General features: G+C 38.2%; 1 protein-coding gene across 1 annotated transcript in view; it reads left to right on the top strand.

Moving 5' to 3' along the window:
* KCNH5 (potassium voltage-gated channel subfamily H member 5) overlaps positions 1–18373 on the top strand; it is a 305105-nt gene that overhangs the window by 264071 nt on the left and 22661 nt on the right. The window lies entirely within an intron of this gene.

Genomic DNA, 18373 nt, shown 5'->3' with positions numbered 1-18373 from the left:
ATATATGTGATTGATTCTGTGAAATTTTAAACCATATACCATTTAGGTATCAAATTTATACTTGTTTCGGAAGTTGATGAACATGGTGCTTCTGGACATTCCATACAATGTCAGATATTCTGAGGAAATGCTGCTTTGTTGGAAAGCTGGACTCAACTTAACACTGATTTTAGATTAAAGTTGCCTTTTCTAGAATGACATCTTGCAGTGTGAGGACAACATGTGATTCTTTAGAAGTAGCATGGCTGCTGCTCTGCCTGGGACAACACAAGCCTGAAGATGGGGAGACGAATGACTTTTTGAGACTTTCCACCTCATGAGTTTGTTATCTATATGGACAAGCTGAGTAGCCAGCCACTCAATTGATTTGCCACACAAGGTAACTTTTGTGCATTGAGAGCCTGGAGATTGGACCTTCACTCTTTTTGGCAACTTGTGTAATGTCAGTGTCTTACAGGGAGGCAAGTGGTAAAGAGCTCTTCTGCTAGACTCTAGGTCAAAACCAAATGTAGAGGCAAAGACCACACTGAAGAAGTCTGCTGACGTTTCCCTAGAAAGACATACCCTTTATATTCTCCCTGGCGACTTAGCCCAGTTTCCCTCCTTCTCCCTTCATTACACTGCCTGCCTAGCAGTCTTTTGGATTAGCAGGTGTGCTGAAGGCTATGATATTTTACTTGATTTTTTTCAAAGATTCTCATTCTCCAGCCCTTGATAATGGGCATATGGTATGGAAAGATAGTTCCTGCTGTTTTAGCCATTTCAAATCAGAGGGGGTTTTCTCGGAGGCCTCTGAGTGATTGGTTTGGTGAGTGACCCATCGTAGTTTCCGACCACGGTGTGAAGTTTGGTGCCAGTTGCTAAAGGACTGAGTTTTCATTTAGTTTTTCTACTTGTTGTTTCCATTATTTCAGTGTAACTCACGTGATTACACTTCTTTTCCCAAAGATATGGTCAAGATATGAAAAGCTCTTTTTGTCAATGTTTAATATCCCAGACCATAATAACTTCTCAGTTTGTTTTTTCTTGATTCGATGTCAGAAAGTCCGTTTGGCAGTGTTCTGAGACTATTTGTGATTATATGGAAAAAACTTATTGACTGGAAATTAGAAAATCTGTATTTTAACCATGGTAACATTTCTTAGTTACTTCTTACCTTGGGTGATCTCCTTAACCTCTTGTGCCTCGCTTTGATCATCTTTAAAATTGGAATAGTTATAATATCTGACACTTCCATAGATCTTGTAGTTTAGAAATCTATTTAAAATGCAATGTTTTATGCAATGTAAAATGCAAGTTCCTTCAGGGCACACACATATCATTGTCTCCATTTTGTAAATGAGAAAACCAAGACCTAAAGAAGTGAAGGAACTTGCCACAATCCCTCAATATTAAACGGCAAGGTAACAGTCCTGGAACCCAAACTCAAGTCTTCAGAAAGTTTGCTAATTTTTCCCTTATATGAAAATGTCCTCCAGAGCTCAAGGAATTATTGGGAGGAGTAAGTGAGGTAGAAGCAACAGAGTTTTTAAACAAATCAATAGTTCTACAAATGTAAGTTAATATTTAAGGAAGCAGGATTGTCTTTACTCATGAAACCCTTCGATATTCTTAGTTTTCTCTTTAGTTCCCTGAGGTTAGAAGACTCGAAGACTGATATGGGTTAAAGAAATTAATGTAGAAGCAAACCTCTGGATGGCAGTTCAAAAACTTAACTTGATTTTTTATTCCTTGTGTTAACCAGACATTCCAAACCAGGCTGAGCTGTTTCTTGGCTCCTGTACGGGATGAAACCGCACTGACAGCTGCCAGCTTCACAGGGTTCTGTGCACTAGCTTTCTCTTCCTGGATAAGAGAGCTTTCGTTCAAAACCTGTGTCATTCAGCAAATTTCTGGTGACTTCCACAGCTGTGCACAGGAGAAATGTTAGCCATTATTAAAATAAATAAATGCCTGTTATTGCTCACCCTGAAGCCACCTAGGATTGTCCATGCGAGGAAACAATTTCTTCGCAAATTGAGCCCGCCATTCAAAGCTTCTGCCCTTGTCACTTGTAATTTTGGCCTCATAGTTGAACCACTCTCTTTGCTGTGACCACAATGTCCTACTACATAGATCTTATTCTTCCTGAGTGGCAATCACACAGGCTTTTCCTTGTATTTTAGCTACTCAGGAGTTTGGCTTCTTAGCTATTCATAATACTCCTCAGTATGTGAATTGCATGTATATCACATAGTAAGTATACATCTCAAATATACCCTCCAAATTTGTTGAAAATTAGTCTATTTTTGCATGATGTGGTGGTAGACAAACAAATAACTTTATTTGTGTAGATTTAGAAAAGTAAAACTGTCAGCAAGTTTGGAATTTATAAGTTGTAAGTTCACTTTGTGTTGTGTGGTGTTAGCTGCCATTGTGGCTTAACATGGAAGATAAAGCTTTCTGCCTTTAGTCTTTTAAAGATCTAGAGACTGCTATAGATCCAATGTTTGTGTCCTTCCAAAACTCATATGTTGAATCCTAATTTCCAAGGTGGAACCTTTGAGAGGCAATTAGATCATAAGGATGGAGCCCTCATGAGTGGAATTAGTGCCCTTATAAGAGAGTTTGAGAAAGCTCCCTCGCTCCCTTCCACCCTGTGGGGGCACAGAGAGAGGGCACTGTCCGTGAACGAAAACAAGGGGTCTGCGCCAGATACTGAATCTGTCAGCACCTTGATCTTAGACTCCTCAACCTCCAGAATGGTCAGAAATTTCTGCTGTTTATAAACCACTCAGTCTATGGGATTTTTGTTATAACAGCCCCAAAGGACTAAGGCAGAGACTCACATTCCATCAACAGATATGTACTGAGTGACTATTATGTGACAAAAAATTGCAATAGAATAAGAAATAATTATCAAGGGAAAAATCTTCCTTTGAGCTTTCATTCTGGAAATTAAATTGCCCAGAGGTGGGGGGAGTCAAGTAGAACACATCCAGATATTTTCTCCTCTACAGATAGAAGCAACCTAGTGAAGGTGGGTGTAAAGGACTGTCCTGCCCTCAGTAGTGAGCCTGGCTGGAGGTTTGCATGTAAAGGTGAGTTTATGTTTTGATACAGATTTCTAACCTTTACCTCGACAGATGATGCCGGAGTCATGGAGTGCTCTAAAACAGTGGTTTTCCAACAAGGCCACACTTTAGAATAGCTCTGGGAGCTTTGAAAAAAAGTATGATGCTTGACCTCATCCCTAGAGATTCTAATTTAAATTGTTTTGAGAGAAGACATGATAACTATTTTTTTTAATGTTCCCTAGTGATTATAATGTGCAGCCAGGGTTGGAAACTACTATCCTAGGTCAGTGATTCTAAAATTGTGCACAAGAATCACCTGGAAGGCGTTGGCTAAAATTTAGATTCCTGGGACGTGCCTTCAAAGATTCTGATTTGGTTGTTCTGAAGTGGGACCCAGGAATCTACCTCAACTGATGAGAATTTGGGTGCTTCTTGGAAAACGCTTTGAGGAACACCACTTGTGAGCTTTACGTGTTTGTAATTTGATTGGCTGTCTTGTGGGAACCAGACTAGAGATTCACTAAAAATGAGTACTCTATCGAAACTCCACTTTCTCAGATAGCTAAGGGAAAAGAATGTAGCAATTTCTTCCTTCTTTTTTTACTTTTTTTATTTCTTGCCCTTCTGCCTGATCTATAAAATTAGATGTTTGCTGTGCAAAAGCTCCTCACTTTTTTGACATAGATTCAGTCTATAATTTTTATTATATTATTTTATATATTATATATAATATTATATACATTAAGAGTTTCTGCTTTTAGTTTTTACAAACATTAGTTGAATTACTTGTATTCACTTTATTTAGGATTTTTACTTTTTAAAATCCAATTATGTTAAGTTATTTTTATTAAAGTCTGATAATAAAACCTAAGAGAAATGAAAATCTTTCAAAAATCTAAAATAAGTTGAATCACACACTGTAAGCTACCTTGTAGTCTTTTGCTACTTATGACATTAGCTATCCTAAAGCTTCTAAAGCATGTTATTCACTCTTTGCCATCAGTTTCCAGATGATATTTCATTTAATCCTACCACTGTTCCACTTTATAATCCAGAAAACTGAGATCCAGAGAGGCTAAGACTAAATGGATCTCCCAGGTTATAGTCCTGATAAGCAGCAGAGATGGAATTTCCACCGCAGGGTCTCACTCTGAGGCAGTGATCTTTTCTTGTACTAAACTGTGTCTAGCCAGAGAAAAACCACAGACAATTTTTGCAGCACTAACAATTTACAGAGCTTTTCATTTAAATCACTAATGCTATTCTTTATTTGCACAGATATGTATTAAAACCCAAATGTAGAGTCTATTATAAAATAAAATCAGAGAACAAAACTGTATTACTGACTATTGCCAGGGAAGAAAGATTAGACAGATAATGAAATTTTTAGAAAATAATGTCAACTTCTATTAGCCAAAAGTTTCTTTCTCACTTTCTCTTTCTCTCTCTCTGGCAATAAATTTTTAAAAATCATTCTAGGTAAGCTGCAAATATCGCTCGTGTGGGTGGATCCTTCTCTCCATGTCTTACATTATCATGGGGTGGGGAGGGGACTGAAAATCAGGCTCTGCAAAATATAAGAGATGCAAGAGCTTTTACAATTTAAAATCTGGATACTCAATCTTAACTGAACTGAAAGTTGGCTTGGCATGTTCAGTTCATTAAAAGAATGAGCCATGCTGTGCTAGTAAGTGGCTGTCTGCAGGTCACCTGTAGTACAGAGTTAGAAGGCCACTCCATCCGTGCTTTCCCTGTCACGAGCTTTTCCTGAAAGCTCTTCTCCCATCCTAATCTAGCCTATTGATAGAGCAGGTCCTTGTATTGTCAGTCATCCTCATCTCAAAATATAATAGTCCTTTTTTCTCCTGCATCTGAAGCATTAAGTACTTTAGAAAAGTTCTTAAGGAACAGGTGCAAGCCACTTCATCTACCAGGACACTTTTTTTGCTGGGAAAATTCCATTATGAGCCTTCTTCACAAAGCAATCGATATAGTTTGGAAATTATGATGTTCGTCCTTAAAAATGTGAGAGGGGTGTTTTTTCATTTACAAGCATTTTCCTTTTATTTTTTTATACCTGAAGAAATCAAGGCATATGTTTAAGTGGCTTCTACTTAAAAATAAGGCATGTCTGGAAATTAGCAAATTAAGTTTAGTTAAGTAAGTAATGACAGCCAGAAATGAGACTATTAAAAGCTTCCCATGAGTTCTTTGTTTTAAATTGCTGCATAGAGCTCATCAGTCTGTACTGCTCTAAAGAGACAAGGGGAAGGCTTTACAAGTTAGCGGATATTAATTTCATTCTTACCAACTATTATCTAAAAGTAATTCCTTGGCACTAAACAGTCAGCTGTGTAATGTAGAGTTGACTAAATATCATTTCCACCTCCATATTAAATATCTTTTATTTTATGCATAGCTTGTCAAAATGTATGAATAGCAAGATAAGGTTAATAAAAATAAACAAAGGAAGAAAATCAGGATGAAGTTGAAACATAGGGAAACATGTTATCCTTTTAGGGTTGCATCTCTTAAATGTCACATTCTTCTCTGAACTACTTCCCAGCCCAGGAAGGCATTTTCAGAGTGGGGTGAAAGCAAAGGAGAAGCTGAGGTGTAATGTTAGAAAATCAGCAGGGGAGCAATGTGGGACATGGGATGGTGAGCAAGAGGAGGGCAATAGATTAAATAGTAGCTAGAACAAGGCCACCTCTGTCTGACCGCCTAGGCGAGAAATATGATGGTATTATCATTATTAAGTTTGTAAGATTAGATAAGACAAATAGACATACACAGCCCCCAAGGACGGACAATGGACAGATGGAAAATAATCACAAGAAAGGTGTCTTTCTTTAGTTAAATATATCCTCACAAATACCCACATACACTCCTGTATATTGTGGCACATGTTTTGTGGAACAAACACATTAATATCTTTGTTCATGTAATGATTCTATCATAGACTGACTCCTGCTTGATCTTCTTTATTCTCCTGTTGGTTTAACCAGATCTGACTTGTTTAAATGTGTGATCTCTAAGAATGGAAAACAGCTTAACTATTTATGTGATCTGTTTCTCTGTCAAGTGAAAGGATTCTTTTTCTTTTTTTAAAGATTAGCACCTGAGCTAACATCTGTTGCCAATCATTTTTTTTTCTTCTTCTTCTTCTCCCCAAATACCCCAGTACATCGTTGTATATTCTAGTTGTAGATCCTTCTGGTTGTGCTATGTGGGATGCTGCCTCAGCATGGCCCAATGAGTGGTGCCGTGTCCGTGCCCAGGATCCGAACCGGCGAACCGTGGGCTGCCGGAAGCTGATCTTGCGAACTTAACCACTTGGCCATGGGGCCGGCTCCAAGAGAAAGGATTCTTAACTGTGCTGATTCAGATGTTAAAACACTCTCATCCCACCCCTCCAAAAACACCATCTTACTTTGCTAAAAGGTTTACATTTGCTTATGTTGATGGCCTATCTATAAAATGCCATTAAACTGGTGGTGTAAATCAAAGATAATGTTCTATTTGCAATCCTCGAGATCCGCAGCAAACTTTCCCTTCCATTCTTCAACCTCCCTGCAGGTTTATATGACAAAGAGTAACACTCAAATCCCATGCCCTGGGTCTATAGGAACATAAATCTTTGTCCACTTGTAATGTTTGTGCAGAATTTTCTCATATAAGTGTTTTAACCTGCACAACAGCACTATGATTAAAACTGGCAGGCCTTTGGGACTTGGAGTCTAAATGAGTCACAGAACTTCCTATTCAAGTTTTCTCTGTTAAGATGGCAAATATTGATGTTCAGTAGACAACATCTAGATATTCTCCAACACATTGACATATAATTTCTTGTTTTTCAAATGATGTGGTACTTCACACTGCCCTCAAAACTTTCTCTCTAAAAACTCCTAAATTCCCTGGAACAAAAAAGGAAAATAATTCCCCACACAAATGGTCTCATTATTTTGACGAGAGGTTCTGAGCCTGAGTCCAAATGCAGGCTTCAGAGAAATCTATTAATCTTTTGAAATAAGATTTAAAATTTTTCGTGTCTTGGACAATGTGTACTCTTGAGGGAGGTTTTATAAGTTTTATCAGATTCCCAAAAGAGTGTGTGGCCCCTGGGAGTTGACCACTTCTTCAGAAGTAGTTAATAAGAAATGCCATGTACCACTGTCTTTGACTGTGACGCCATACTATAATTGGTATTAGAGGGAATGTGTACCATTGACATTATTAATTTCCACAGATTAAAGATGATCCCTAAATATTCATGTTGCCCTTAAAAACTGATAATAGATAAAGTTACCACAAATCTGTCTAAATTCTTCTTGAACCTTTTATTCCTTGTCAGGTTACTCCCTCTGCCTGGCATGCCCTTATATCCTCTCCAATTCTCTCCCTGTCTAAGTCCTTTAAAACTCAATTAAAATTGCACCATTTCTAAAAACGCTTTCAGATCCCCTCAGTGAGTTTCCCTCTTTCCTAATGCACTTTTCGTGTGTGTGCATTCCTTTTATTAAAGAGCCTCTTATAGTTTGATTTGTATTGAGCTTCTGCATAGCTGTCCATTTCTAACTAGATTGCACACTCCTGTAAGAGAGAAATCGTGTTTTGTTCATCGTTTCTCCCTCCATCAGGCACAGTGCTTGGCCCTCCAGAGATTCTTAAAAAATGCTTCCTGTTTAACTATTTGGTGGATAAGTTGGTACCAGATGTCCCAAGTATGATTGTGGGATCTGATAGGGAGATGAACACAAACTATACATTATCCATGAAATACTTACTTGGCTGGAGTATATTTGCATATGTAAATCATAGTGGCAAAGTAAATTTAAAAAGCCATTGTGTGATATTTTTAAATATTTTCTCTTCCCTTTTTTTTTTTATGAAGTGATACACTTTCAGGCAATAATGCTGAGTTGCATTCACTCAAAATGAGCTCTTTGTGGTACCAAGAAAGCTTAAATGTCCTGGGTTCTTAAGTATTTTGCTATATATGCAAGTATGTTCAATAACTCTTAGCAAGAAATAGCAGTTAGTGAATGCTGCATTTTGCAGCTCCCACTGAAAACAAAATCCTTAAGAGGTGCTGTATGGGGATTCTTTTTCTTTTTCTTTTTTAGAACCTATTTTCAGGAAGCCTGACTTCTTAACAATTAAGAATGTCATTTTTTACTACTGCCCTCTTAACATACAGAATCACTTTCCTTCTATAAAACTCTGAGTAGATTTATTTTAATAATAGCTCATATTTATATAACACTGTGCAGATTACAGATATACTTTTTTATGTATCATCCAAGTCGATCCTCAGAACAACACTGTGAAGTAGATAGAGTGGATTTTATTCTCCTCATTTTCACGGATGAATAAACAGACTCAGAGGCTCCTTACCCCCAGGCCATTTACCCCAGTATGTGATTCAGTCAGATATTGACCCCAGGAGTTCTACCTCCAGAGGCGGTCAGTATTCATTCTGCCACTTTGTGCTACCTCTAAAGTACTAGAGATAATCTACTTATTCACTCAGCAGATATACCTTATACTTTTTTTTTCCCTGAGGAAGATTGTCCCTGGGCTAACATCTGGACCCATCTTCCGCTATTTTGTATGTGGGACACCGCCACAGCATGGCTTGATGAATGGTGCGTAGGTCCATGCCTGGGATCCAAACCTGCAAACCCCAGGCCACCAAAGTGGAGCCTGTGAACTTAACCACTTCACCACGGGGCCGGCCCCAACTTATACATTTTTTATGTGCCAGAATCTGTATGTTCTAATCTGTATGTTCTAGGCACTCAGCGTGCATCAGTGAACAAAACAAATATCAAATCGTTGTTGAGACTAAATTCCTGTTGAGAAAACAACAAATAAAAGAAAATATATGGTACATTAGATGGTATGATTATTGTGGAGGAAAATGAAGCAGGCAAAGGGATCAGAGCATTTACAGAGGGCTGAAATTGTTATCAGATGATGAGGGCTCATCAAAAAAGTGATGCTTGAGCAAAGACCTAAAGAAGATGAGAGAGAGAGGCTTATAGATGTTCAGGGGGTATAAGCAGAGGAAACAGCAAATGGCAAGGCCCTGAAACAGGAGTTTCCTTAGCATGTTTGAGGCTGGACTGTGGTGAGCGAAGGAGAGAATAGTGGAGATAAGGTCAAAACTTGTAGAGTCTTGGAGTCCATGTAAGGACTTGGTTTCTACTCTGAATGAGACGGAAAGCCATTGAGGATTTTGAGTAGAAGAGCAGTATGACATGAGGTACATTTTAGAGGGTTCACTCTTGCTTCCATCTTATATATTGAGAATAGAGTATGGGGCTGGGGGAGGAAAGTTGTAGAATGCAGAGCAGGAGAGACCAGTGAGGAGGCTCCTGCAACAACCCAAGTGCTGGTGGCTGTGTTAGTTTGCTGGGGCTGTCATAACAAAGCACCAAAACTGGGTGGTTTATAACAGAACTCTGCTGTCTCACAGTTCTGGAGGCCCAAAGTCTGAAATCAAGGTGTCAGCAGGGCCTCAGTGTCTCTGATGGCTCTGGGGGAGAATCCGTCCTCGCCTCTTCTAGCTCCTGATGTTTGCCAGCAATCCTTGACATTCCTGGGCTCTGGATGCATCACTCCAGGCATGTGGCCGTCTCCTCCCTGTGACTTCACATCTTTCCACTGTGCGTGTCTGTCTCTGTCTAAATTTCCCGTTTTTAATAAGGACACCAGTCATATTGGATTAGGGTCTATCCTAATGACCTCATTTTAACTTGATTACCTCTGTAAAGACTCTTATTTCCAAATGAAGTCACATTCTGAGACACTAGGAGTTAGGACTTCAGCATAGCTTTTTTGTGGGACACAATTCAACCTGTAACAGTGGCTGAGACAAGAGTGGTCTCAATAGAAATAGTGGGCAACAATATTTACTGACTAAATAATATTTACTGACTGTATATATCTCTATATAGTGACTATTAAAAGTGTAATTAGTAGCTATGATTATTTTTCTTATTAAAATCAGTATTGTGATCAGATGATCACAGTAACAACAATACTTATTTCCTTAGGTGATGCATGAGGACAATGGTATCAGTGAAACTGAGGAACCTCAGGCATCAAATCCCTCCCTTCAGCCCCAGGGGTTTCTAGGGTAACTCACATGTCCTAAGCAGTCCTGCCTCACTGCTCCCCACTGCCTGCTCTGCCCTGCGACTGGGATCCCTGTTACTCCTGAGCCCACCCAAGTCCTGACTACAGCTGTAGCTCCATCATTCTTGTCACCTCTTTATGTCACCAATACTGATCTGATTATATCAACTCTTCTTTTGACCCTCCAAGTCCTTATGCTACAAAATCCTTCTCCCACTTTCGAAACTGAACATCATTAAGCTTCGTTTCCTGCAAGATCTCTGATAGGACCTCAGGTATAGGGATCAGATATCAATTCTAACACATATTAACATGACATCTTCCTTGGTCTTAAGGCATACAAATCCAGCCTGGCCTGCCCCAAGGACTTGTCTGCACCTGTCTTGATTTCAAGTGAATACGTCATATAGGACCTTACGCTGATATATGGCTGCTGCATACAATATATCAGTTCATAGCTCGGAAAAACTGTCCTATAATATATCAGAAGACTAATTTTTTCATGGATATTCAGAAGGTTTCAATGTTCATTTTCTAAGTAAGGTCAAGGAGTAACAAAAGGCTTATTCTTATTAATAATCACTTTTAGTTATAAAAATTGATGTTAAATATTAGCTTTAATTTCGGTCACTGTGCTATGCAGTTGTTAAAAGATGACCAAGTCATGTTCTCTGCCTTAGAGCACTTCAGGTATAATGAGGTAGAGAGAGATGCTAACAGATAATTTCAACATAGCATTTTAAATTCTCTGGGAGATTTTATGGTGTTCTGCGAGCCCGAGTATGAACATTTACCAGCAGAACAGTAAGGAGAGGGGTGGGGTAAATAGGGGCAAGAGGAGGGGCTTCCTGGAAAATCATGGTGCTTAGGCTAAAACATTCAGGACACAATCAAACAACATGGTCAAGATCATTTTGGCAAGAGAGACAGACTTCAAAAGGCATGGAAGTATGAAATATTATGACCTGAACTAGAAACTATAAGCAGTTTGATGTAATAACACATAAAGCACTGGCATGACAGTTCCAGCTGCCAAGACTGAGGATATAGGTAAGGGTCAGGGCAGGAAGAAAGCATCTCTGTGCCTTTAATGAACTCAAACTGGAGCTGTTAAGAGTCCTAAGCAGTAGAATGGTGTGGTCAGGTTTCCACTCTGTAGGAAATATGAACAATAATTTTAATGGATCGTGACTGGAAGCTGATATGGTGGGGAGTGGGGAAAAGAGAGGTGTCTAGGGTGACTCAGACTTCTGATTGAATAGCGTAGAGAAAAACAGAAGTAGGAGCAGTTCTGAGGCACATAGTATAAGGATAATGATTCTGGAATTGGCCATGCTGAGTTTCAAGTATATTTGGAATACACAGATAGTTGTCTCTAAAAGTGCTGATAGCTAGAGATTTGGGCCATGTTGGGTTTGGTTAATGTCTTGAGAGTGGAGGATTTCACTTGGGAAAAGCATATAATATTAAAAGATCATTGGGCCAAGGAACTGCACTATGGGGAGCATCAGTGTTTGAAGGGAGAATAGTGAGAAGAACCCATGAGTGAGATATAAAGGGAGAATTACTAAGGTATCATGGATGCTAAAGAAGTAGATTTATTAGAGAAATTGAGTTGTCAACAGTGGAAAATGCAGAAAATATGTCCAGTAAAATATGGGCTGAAGAATGACCGCTAGATTTGTCTATGTGGGGATCAGTAATAATGACTAGGGAGAAAAAAATAGTGTTAGTGTAGGGATGGTGGGACAAAAGCTATGTTGTGTGTTGATAACTGAAGAGGAAGTGTGCAAGCAGTATCTATATAAACTATTTTTTCAAGAAAATTGCATCAGACTGGGACCTAGCAGGAGACAAATGGAAGACTCTTACTGGATATTTTGAAAAAGGCTACGTAAAAGGCTTACATATAAAGTGTGGGCAATCCTTATGTTTTTTCTGCATAAGGGATAGTGTTACCCATGGGCTAGTTACTGCACACCACTACTATCCACTGGCTAAAGAGATAACAGAAAGAAGAGAGAGGGGGTAAGGAGGAGATGGAGAAGGAGAAAGAAAGAGAGAGAGAAACTGTGTTAAGAAGGTTGCCTGACAGGAGTGGTGACGTTTAGCCAAGGAATTAAGCCATCCCATGGAGACTCTACAAGTCCTAGGCGCTGGGATAATAAAGGTCCTTATCCCCACTCTCCTTCCTTCTTATATCTCCTTCTAGTGCTTCCCATTGGCCAAACCCAACTGGAAGCAGTGCCGCAAGTAAGCCCATTGATGTAGTTATACAGGCCAGCATCCAGGGCACAGTAGAGAAGGGTGGGGAGTGGATCTGGAGGGATAAATGGAATATGTTCAGTACAAAATTAGTTTGAGTGGAGAAGTAGGAAGATATTAGCTAAAGTGACTGCAAAGTCAAAGGAAGGGATTGAGTTTTGTGAAGCTTTTTTTCCTCCTTCACCAGAATAGGAGAGATGAGCTGAAAGCTGAGGTAAAAAGTCAATAGAAAAATAATTTAAATTTATTCAAGGATATAAGGATAGTTGATGGAGAAAAGTCCTGGAGGATTCAGGTGATCAGCTAGAGTAAAAGTGAAGGAGTAGGCTTTAAACAGAAGGAAGAACATTTCATTCTCTCAGATTGGAAAGAAGTGGAGGCAGAAGCACAGCTGTGTTGAATCTATAGGTGGTAGGGGGAACAGAAGGGAGAAGCAAGAAATTGAGAGAGCTGACTACTTTGCCCCAGTTTTCCCGATAAAGAAGGCATGATCATCTGCTGAGAGTGAGAGGGGGGGATTTGGGTGGATTTTGAGGAGAGTTATGTTTATTTGAAACAGTCACTGTTGGGGGTGATGCAGAAGAAGGAATTGACCAGTAACAAGAAATGTCCACTGAAAGCTCAGTTGATGTCAGAGATCCTGACCTATCATATATGTCCTATATGTATGACTGAGGGATTTTCTCATTCAGTGGTATATGCACAGCAGCCAGACTGTAACTCAAGAAGGCCAGTTGAGGGGATGATTGAGGATCATGGTTTTATCAGATTAGTTCAGAAGCAGGGTAGAACCACAGGAAATGAGGCCGCTGGTGATGATCCCTCAAAATCCATCTTATGCAACGGAGATCATTTTAGGTTCTCCTTCTCTTTTTGGGTGCTACTTTTTTAATTTAATTTAAAAAATTTATTGTGGTAACGTTGGTTTATAACATTATATAAATTTTGGGTGTACATCATTATATTTCAATTTCTGTGTAGATTACATCATGTTCACCACAGAAAGACTAATTACAATCCATCACCACACACATGTGCTTAATCACCCCTTTCATCCTCCTCCCTCCCACTTCTCCTCTGGTAATCACTGATCGAGTCCCTGTCTCTATATGTTTGTTTGCTGTTTTCTTAATCATCTGTGTATGACTGAGATCATGTCATATTTGGCTTTCTCCTTCTGACTTATTTTGCTTTGCATAATACCCACAAAGTCCACCCATGTTGTCACAAATGACCAGATTTCATCATTTTTTATGACTAAGTAGTATTCCATTGTGTAAATATACCACATCTTCTTTATCCATTCGACCCCTGTTGGGCACCTATGTTGCTTCCAACTCTTGGCTATTGTGAATAATGCTGCAGTGAATATAAGGGTGCACATATGTTTACACATTCGTGTTTTCATGTTCTTTAGATAAAAACCAATGGAATACCTGGATCATTTGGTAGACCTATTCTTAATTTTTTGAGGAATCTCCATACTGTTTTCCATAGTGGCTGCACGAGTTTTCACTCCTACTAGCAGTGTATGAGAGTTCCCTTCTCCCCACATCCTCTCCAACATTTGTTATTTCCCGCCTTGTTAATTATAGCTATTCTGACGGGCCCGAAGTAATATCTCATTGTAGTTTTCATTTGAATTTCCCTGATAATTAGTGATGTTGAACATCTTTTAATGTGCCTGTTGGCCATCTGTATATCTTCTTTGGATAGCTTTCAGTTTTTCTCCATTGAGAATGATATTAGCTGTGGGTTTGTCATATATGGCCTTTATTATGTTGAGGTATTTTCCTTCTATACCCATTTTATCAGAGTTTTTATCATAAAAGGTTGCTGTATCTTGTTAAATGCTTTCTCTGCATCTATTGAGATGATCATGTGATTTTTATTCTTCATTTTGTTAATGTGGTGTATCACATTGATTCATTTGTGGATGTTGAACCATCCCTGCATCCCTGGAATACATCCCATTTGATCATAGTGCATGATCTTTTTTGACGTATTCTGTCATTCGATTGGCTAGTATTTTGTTGAGGACTTTTGCACTGATGTTCATCAGTGCTATTGGCCTGTAATTTTCTTTTTCCGTGATGTCCTTTTCTGGTTTTGGTATCAGGGTAATGTTGGCTTCATAGAATGAATTAGGAAGCTTCCCTCCTCTTCAATTTTTTGGAAGAGTTTGAGAAGGATAGATATTAAGTCTTCTTTGAATGTTTGGTAGAATTCACCAGGGAAGCTGTCTGGTCCTGGACTCTTATTTTGGGGAAGCTTTTGATTACTATTTCAATCTCCTTACTGGTGATTGGTCTATTCAAATTCTCTATATCTTCTTCATTTAGTTTTGGAAAGTTGATTCTAAGAATTTATCATTTCTTCTAGATTATCCAATTTGTTGGTGTATGGCTGTTCATAGTATTCTCTTATAATCTTTTGTATTTCTGAGGTGTCTGTTGTCATTTCTCCTCTTTCAATTCTGATTTTATTTATTTGAGCCTTCTTTCTTTTTTCTTGGTGAGTCTAGCTAAAGGTTTGTCAATTTTGTTTATGTTTTCAAAGAACCAGCTCTTGGTTTCATTGATTTTTTTCTATTGTTTTTTTAATCTCTTTTTCATTTATTTCTACTATGATTTTTATTATTTCCTTCCTTCTACTGATTTTGGGCTTTGTTTGTTCTTCTTTTTCCAATTCCTTTAGGTGCACTGTTAGATTATTTATTTGAGATTTTTCTTGTTTGTTGAGGTAGGTATGTATTGCTATAAACTTCCCTCTTGGAACCACTTTTGCTGTATACCATAAATTTTGCCAAGTTGTATTCTCATTTTCATTTGTCTCCAGGTATTATTTGATTTCTCCTTTGATTTCTTCACTGACTCTTTGTTCAGTAGTATTTTGTTTAATCATGTATTTGGGTCTTTTCCAATTTTCTTCCTGTAATTGATTTCTGGTTTCATACTATTGTGGTCAGAAAAGATGCTTGGTATTATTTCAATCGTCTTAAATTTACTGAGACCTTTTCTGTGGCCTAATATATGATCTATCCTGGAGAATGTTCCATGTGCATTTGAAAAGAATGTGTATTCTGTGGTTTTTGGATGGAATGTTCTGTACATATCTACTAAGTCCATCTGGTGTAATGTATCATTTAAGGCCATTCTGTCCTTATTGATCTTCTGTTTGGATGATCTTTCCATTGATGTAAGTGGAGTGTTAAGGTCCCCTACTAGTATTGTGTTACTATTTCTCCTTTTACATCTGTTAATAATTTATTCATATATTTAGGAACTCTTATGTTGGGTGCATAGATATTTACAAGTGTTATATCCTCTTGTTGGATTGTTCCCTTTATCTTATGTAGTGTCCTTCTTTGTGTCTTGTTACAGTTTTTGTTTTAAAGTCTGTTTATCTGACATAAGTATTGCTACCCCAGCTTTCTTTTCATTTCCATTTGCCTGGAGTATCTTCTTCTATCCCTTCACTTTCAGTTTGTGAGTGTGTTTAGATCTGAAATGTGTCTCTTGTATGCAGCATATATATTGGTATCATTTTTTTATCCAATTGGCCACCCTGTGCCTTTTGATTGGAGCATTTAGTCCATTGGCATTTAAAGTAGCTATTGATAAGAATGTACTTATTGCCATTTTGTTACCTTTTTTCTGGATGTTTTCATAGCTCTTCTCTGTTCCTTTCTTCTTCTCTTGCTCTTTTCCCTTGTGGTCTGATGGCTTTCTTTAGTACTGTGTTTGAGTTCCTTTCTCTTAATTTTTTTTGTATTTATTATAGGCTTCTGGTTTGTGATTACCATGAGGTTCACATGTAATAACCTATGTATATAGTAATCTATATTAAGTTGATGGTCTCTTTAGTTTGACCTCTTGCTCTACTCTTTTGCTCTCCTCCTCTCACATTTTATATTTTGATATCATATCTAACCTCTTTTTTTGTGCATATGTGTCCATTGCCCTCTTATCATGGAAATAGATAATTTTAGTACTTTCGTCATTTGATCTTCATATTAGCTTCATAGGTCATTGATCTGCTACCTTTACTCTATATTCACCAGTGATTTTATTGCTTTCTCTTTTTTTTTGGATAATTTTCTTATTCCCACTTGTGGTCTTCTCTTTTGTGCTTAAATAAGTCCCTTTAGCATTTCTTGTAAGGCTGGTTTCTTGGTGATAAAGTTCTGTAGCTTTTGCTTGTCTGGGAAACTGTTTATCTCTCCTTCTATTCTGAATGATAACCTTGCTGGGTACAGTACTCTTGGCTGTAGGGTTTTTCCTTTTAGCTCCCTTCTAGCCTGTAAGGTTTCTGCTGAAAAGTCAGTTGATAACCTTATGGGGTTTCATTTGTATGTAACTTATTGCCTTTCTCTTGCAGCTTTTAGGATTCCTTCTCTATCTTTAATTTTTGACATTTTAATTATAATATGTCTCATGTGGGCCTCTTTGGGTTTATCTTGTTGGTGCTATCTGTGCTTCCTATACCTGGATGTCTGTTTCCTTCCTTAGGTTAGGAAAGTTTTCAGCTATTATTTCTTCAAATAGATTCTCTGCCTCTTTGTCTCTCACTTCTCTTTCTGGAACACCTATAATACAGATGTCGTGCACTTTATGTTGTCCCAGAGGTTCCTTAGACTGTTCTTGTTCTTTTTAATTCTTTTTTCTTTTATCTTTTCAGCTTGGGTCATCTTCTCTAATCTTTTGTACAGCTCGCTGATCCCTTCTTCTTTATCATCTACTCTGATTTTGAGTCTCTCTAGTGGATTTTTCATTTCCAGTATTGTATTCTTCATTTCTGATTGGTTATTTTTTATATTTTTAAATTCTTTGTTGAAGTTCTCATTGTGTTCATCCATTCTTCTTCCAAGATCAGTGAGCATCCTTATGACTCTTCTTTTGTGCTCTTTGTTTTTCTCTTTTTTTTTTTTTAGTTCTTTTTCTGGGGTGTTGTCCTGTTCCCTTAATTGTAATATATTCATTTGTCTCCTCATTTTCTCTCTTTCTCTGTGCCTATATGTATGTATTAGGTAGATCAGCTACATCTCCAAAACTAGGAGAGGTGGCCTTATATAAGAGATGCCATATGAGGCCCAGCAGTTTGCTTCTATCTCATCACCAGTTCCCAATGTTCCAGGAGTGTCCCCTGTGTGGGCTATGTTTTCCTTCTGTGGTAGCAGGGTTGCTCTTGCTGCAGGTGCCTGGGGAGGCTAGGCTGTCCTCCTGACCAGCTCGTTGTAAAGCTCCGCTCATGTGGTGGCTATGGACCCTTCAGTCACTTTGTTGGGCATGGGAGCCCCAGCACAGTGGGCTGCAAGGTCTAATAGCACGTTCCTATTGCAATTTTTCTGTAAAGTGTGTCGGTCCCCACCGTGGCTGGTTGTTAGGATCAGGGGCTTACAATCACTATAGGCCTCTGGCCTGCAAGGCTCTTGTCAGCTCTCTCAGGATTGCAGCTGAGTGGGGCAGCCCCAGGCATGAGATGAGTGCTATTTTTTTAGAAGTATACTTGCAACCTTCTTAAACCCATAATAATGGTGACATTCTTGGGATTATTTCATAAAGTTTAGATAAAATTCCTACAGATATTACAATTAGCATTTTCATGTTCAGTACAACACATTTTTTTCTGAAGGTTAAAGCAAATATCACATAATACAGGTAAATACAATCAAGGTTCAAATTTTAAGAAAACCTTGTACTACATTTATATACCTTCATTCTATGTGGAGACCATCAATGCTGTTTACTAAATCCATACAGTTTATAGCTGACAAATTAATATATTTGAAAAGAAAACGAATTATATTGAATTATTGCAAAGGTGTTTTCACTTCATTTCTTTTGTTTTTTTTCCCCCATCAATATGATTAGTGTTTTTTTTAGTTTGTTTTGTTTTGTTTTCTTAAA

This window comes from Equus quagga, chromosome 20 (assembly GCF_021613505.1).
Source record: "Equus quagga isolate Etosha38 chromosome 20, UCLA_HA_Equagga_1.0, whole genome shotgun sequence".
Lineage (NCBI taxonomy): Eukaryota > Metazoa > Chordata > Mammalia > Perissodactyla > Equidae > Equus > Equus quagga.
This window is presented reverse-complemented; position numbering and strand designations above follow the sequence as displayed.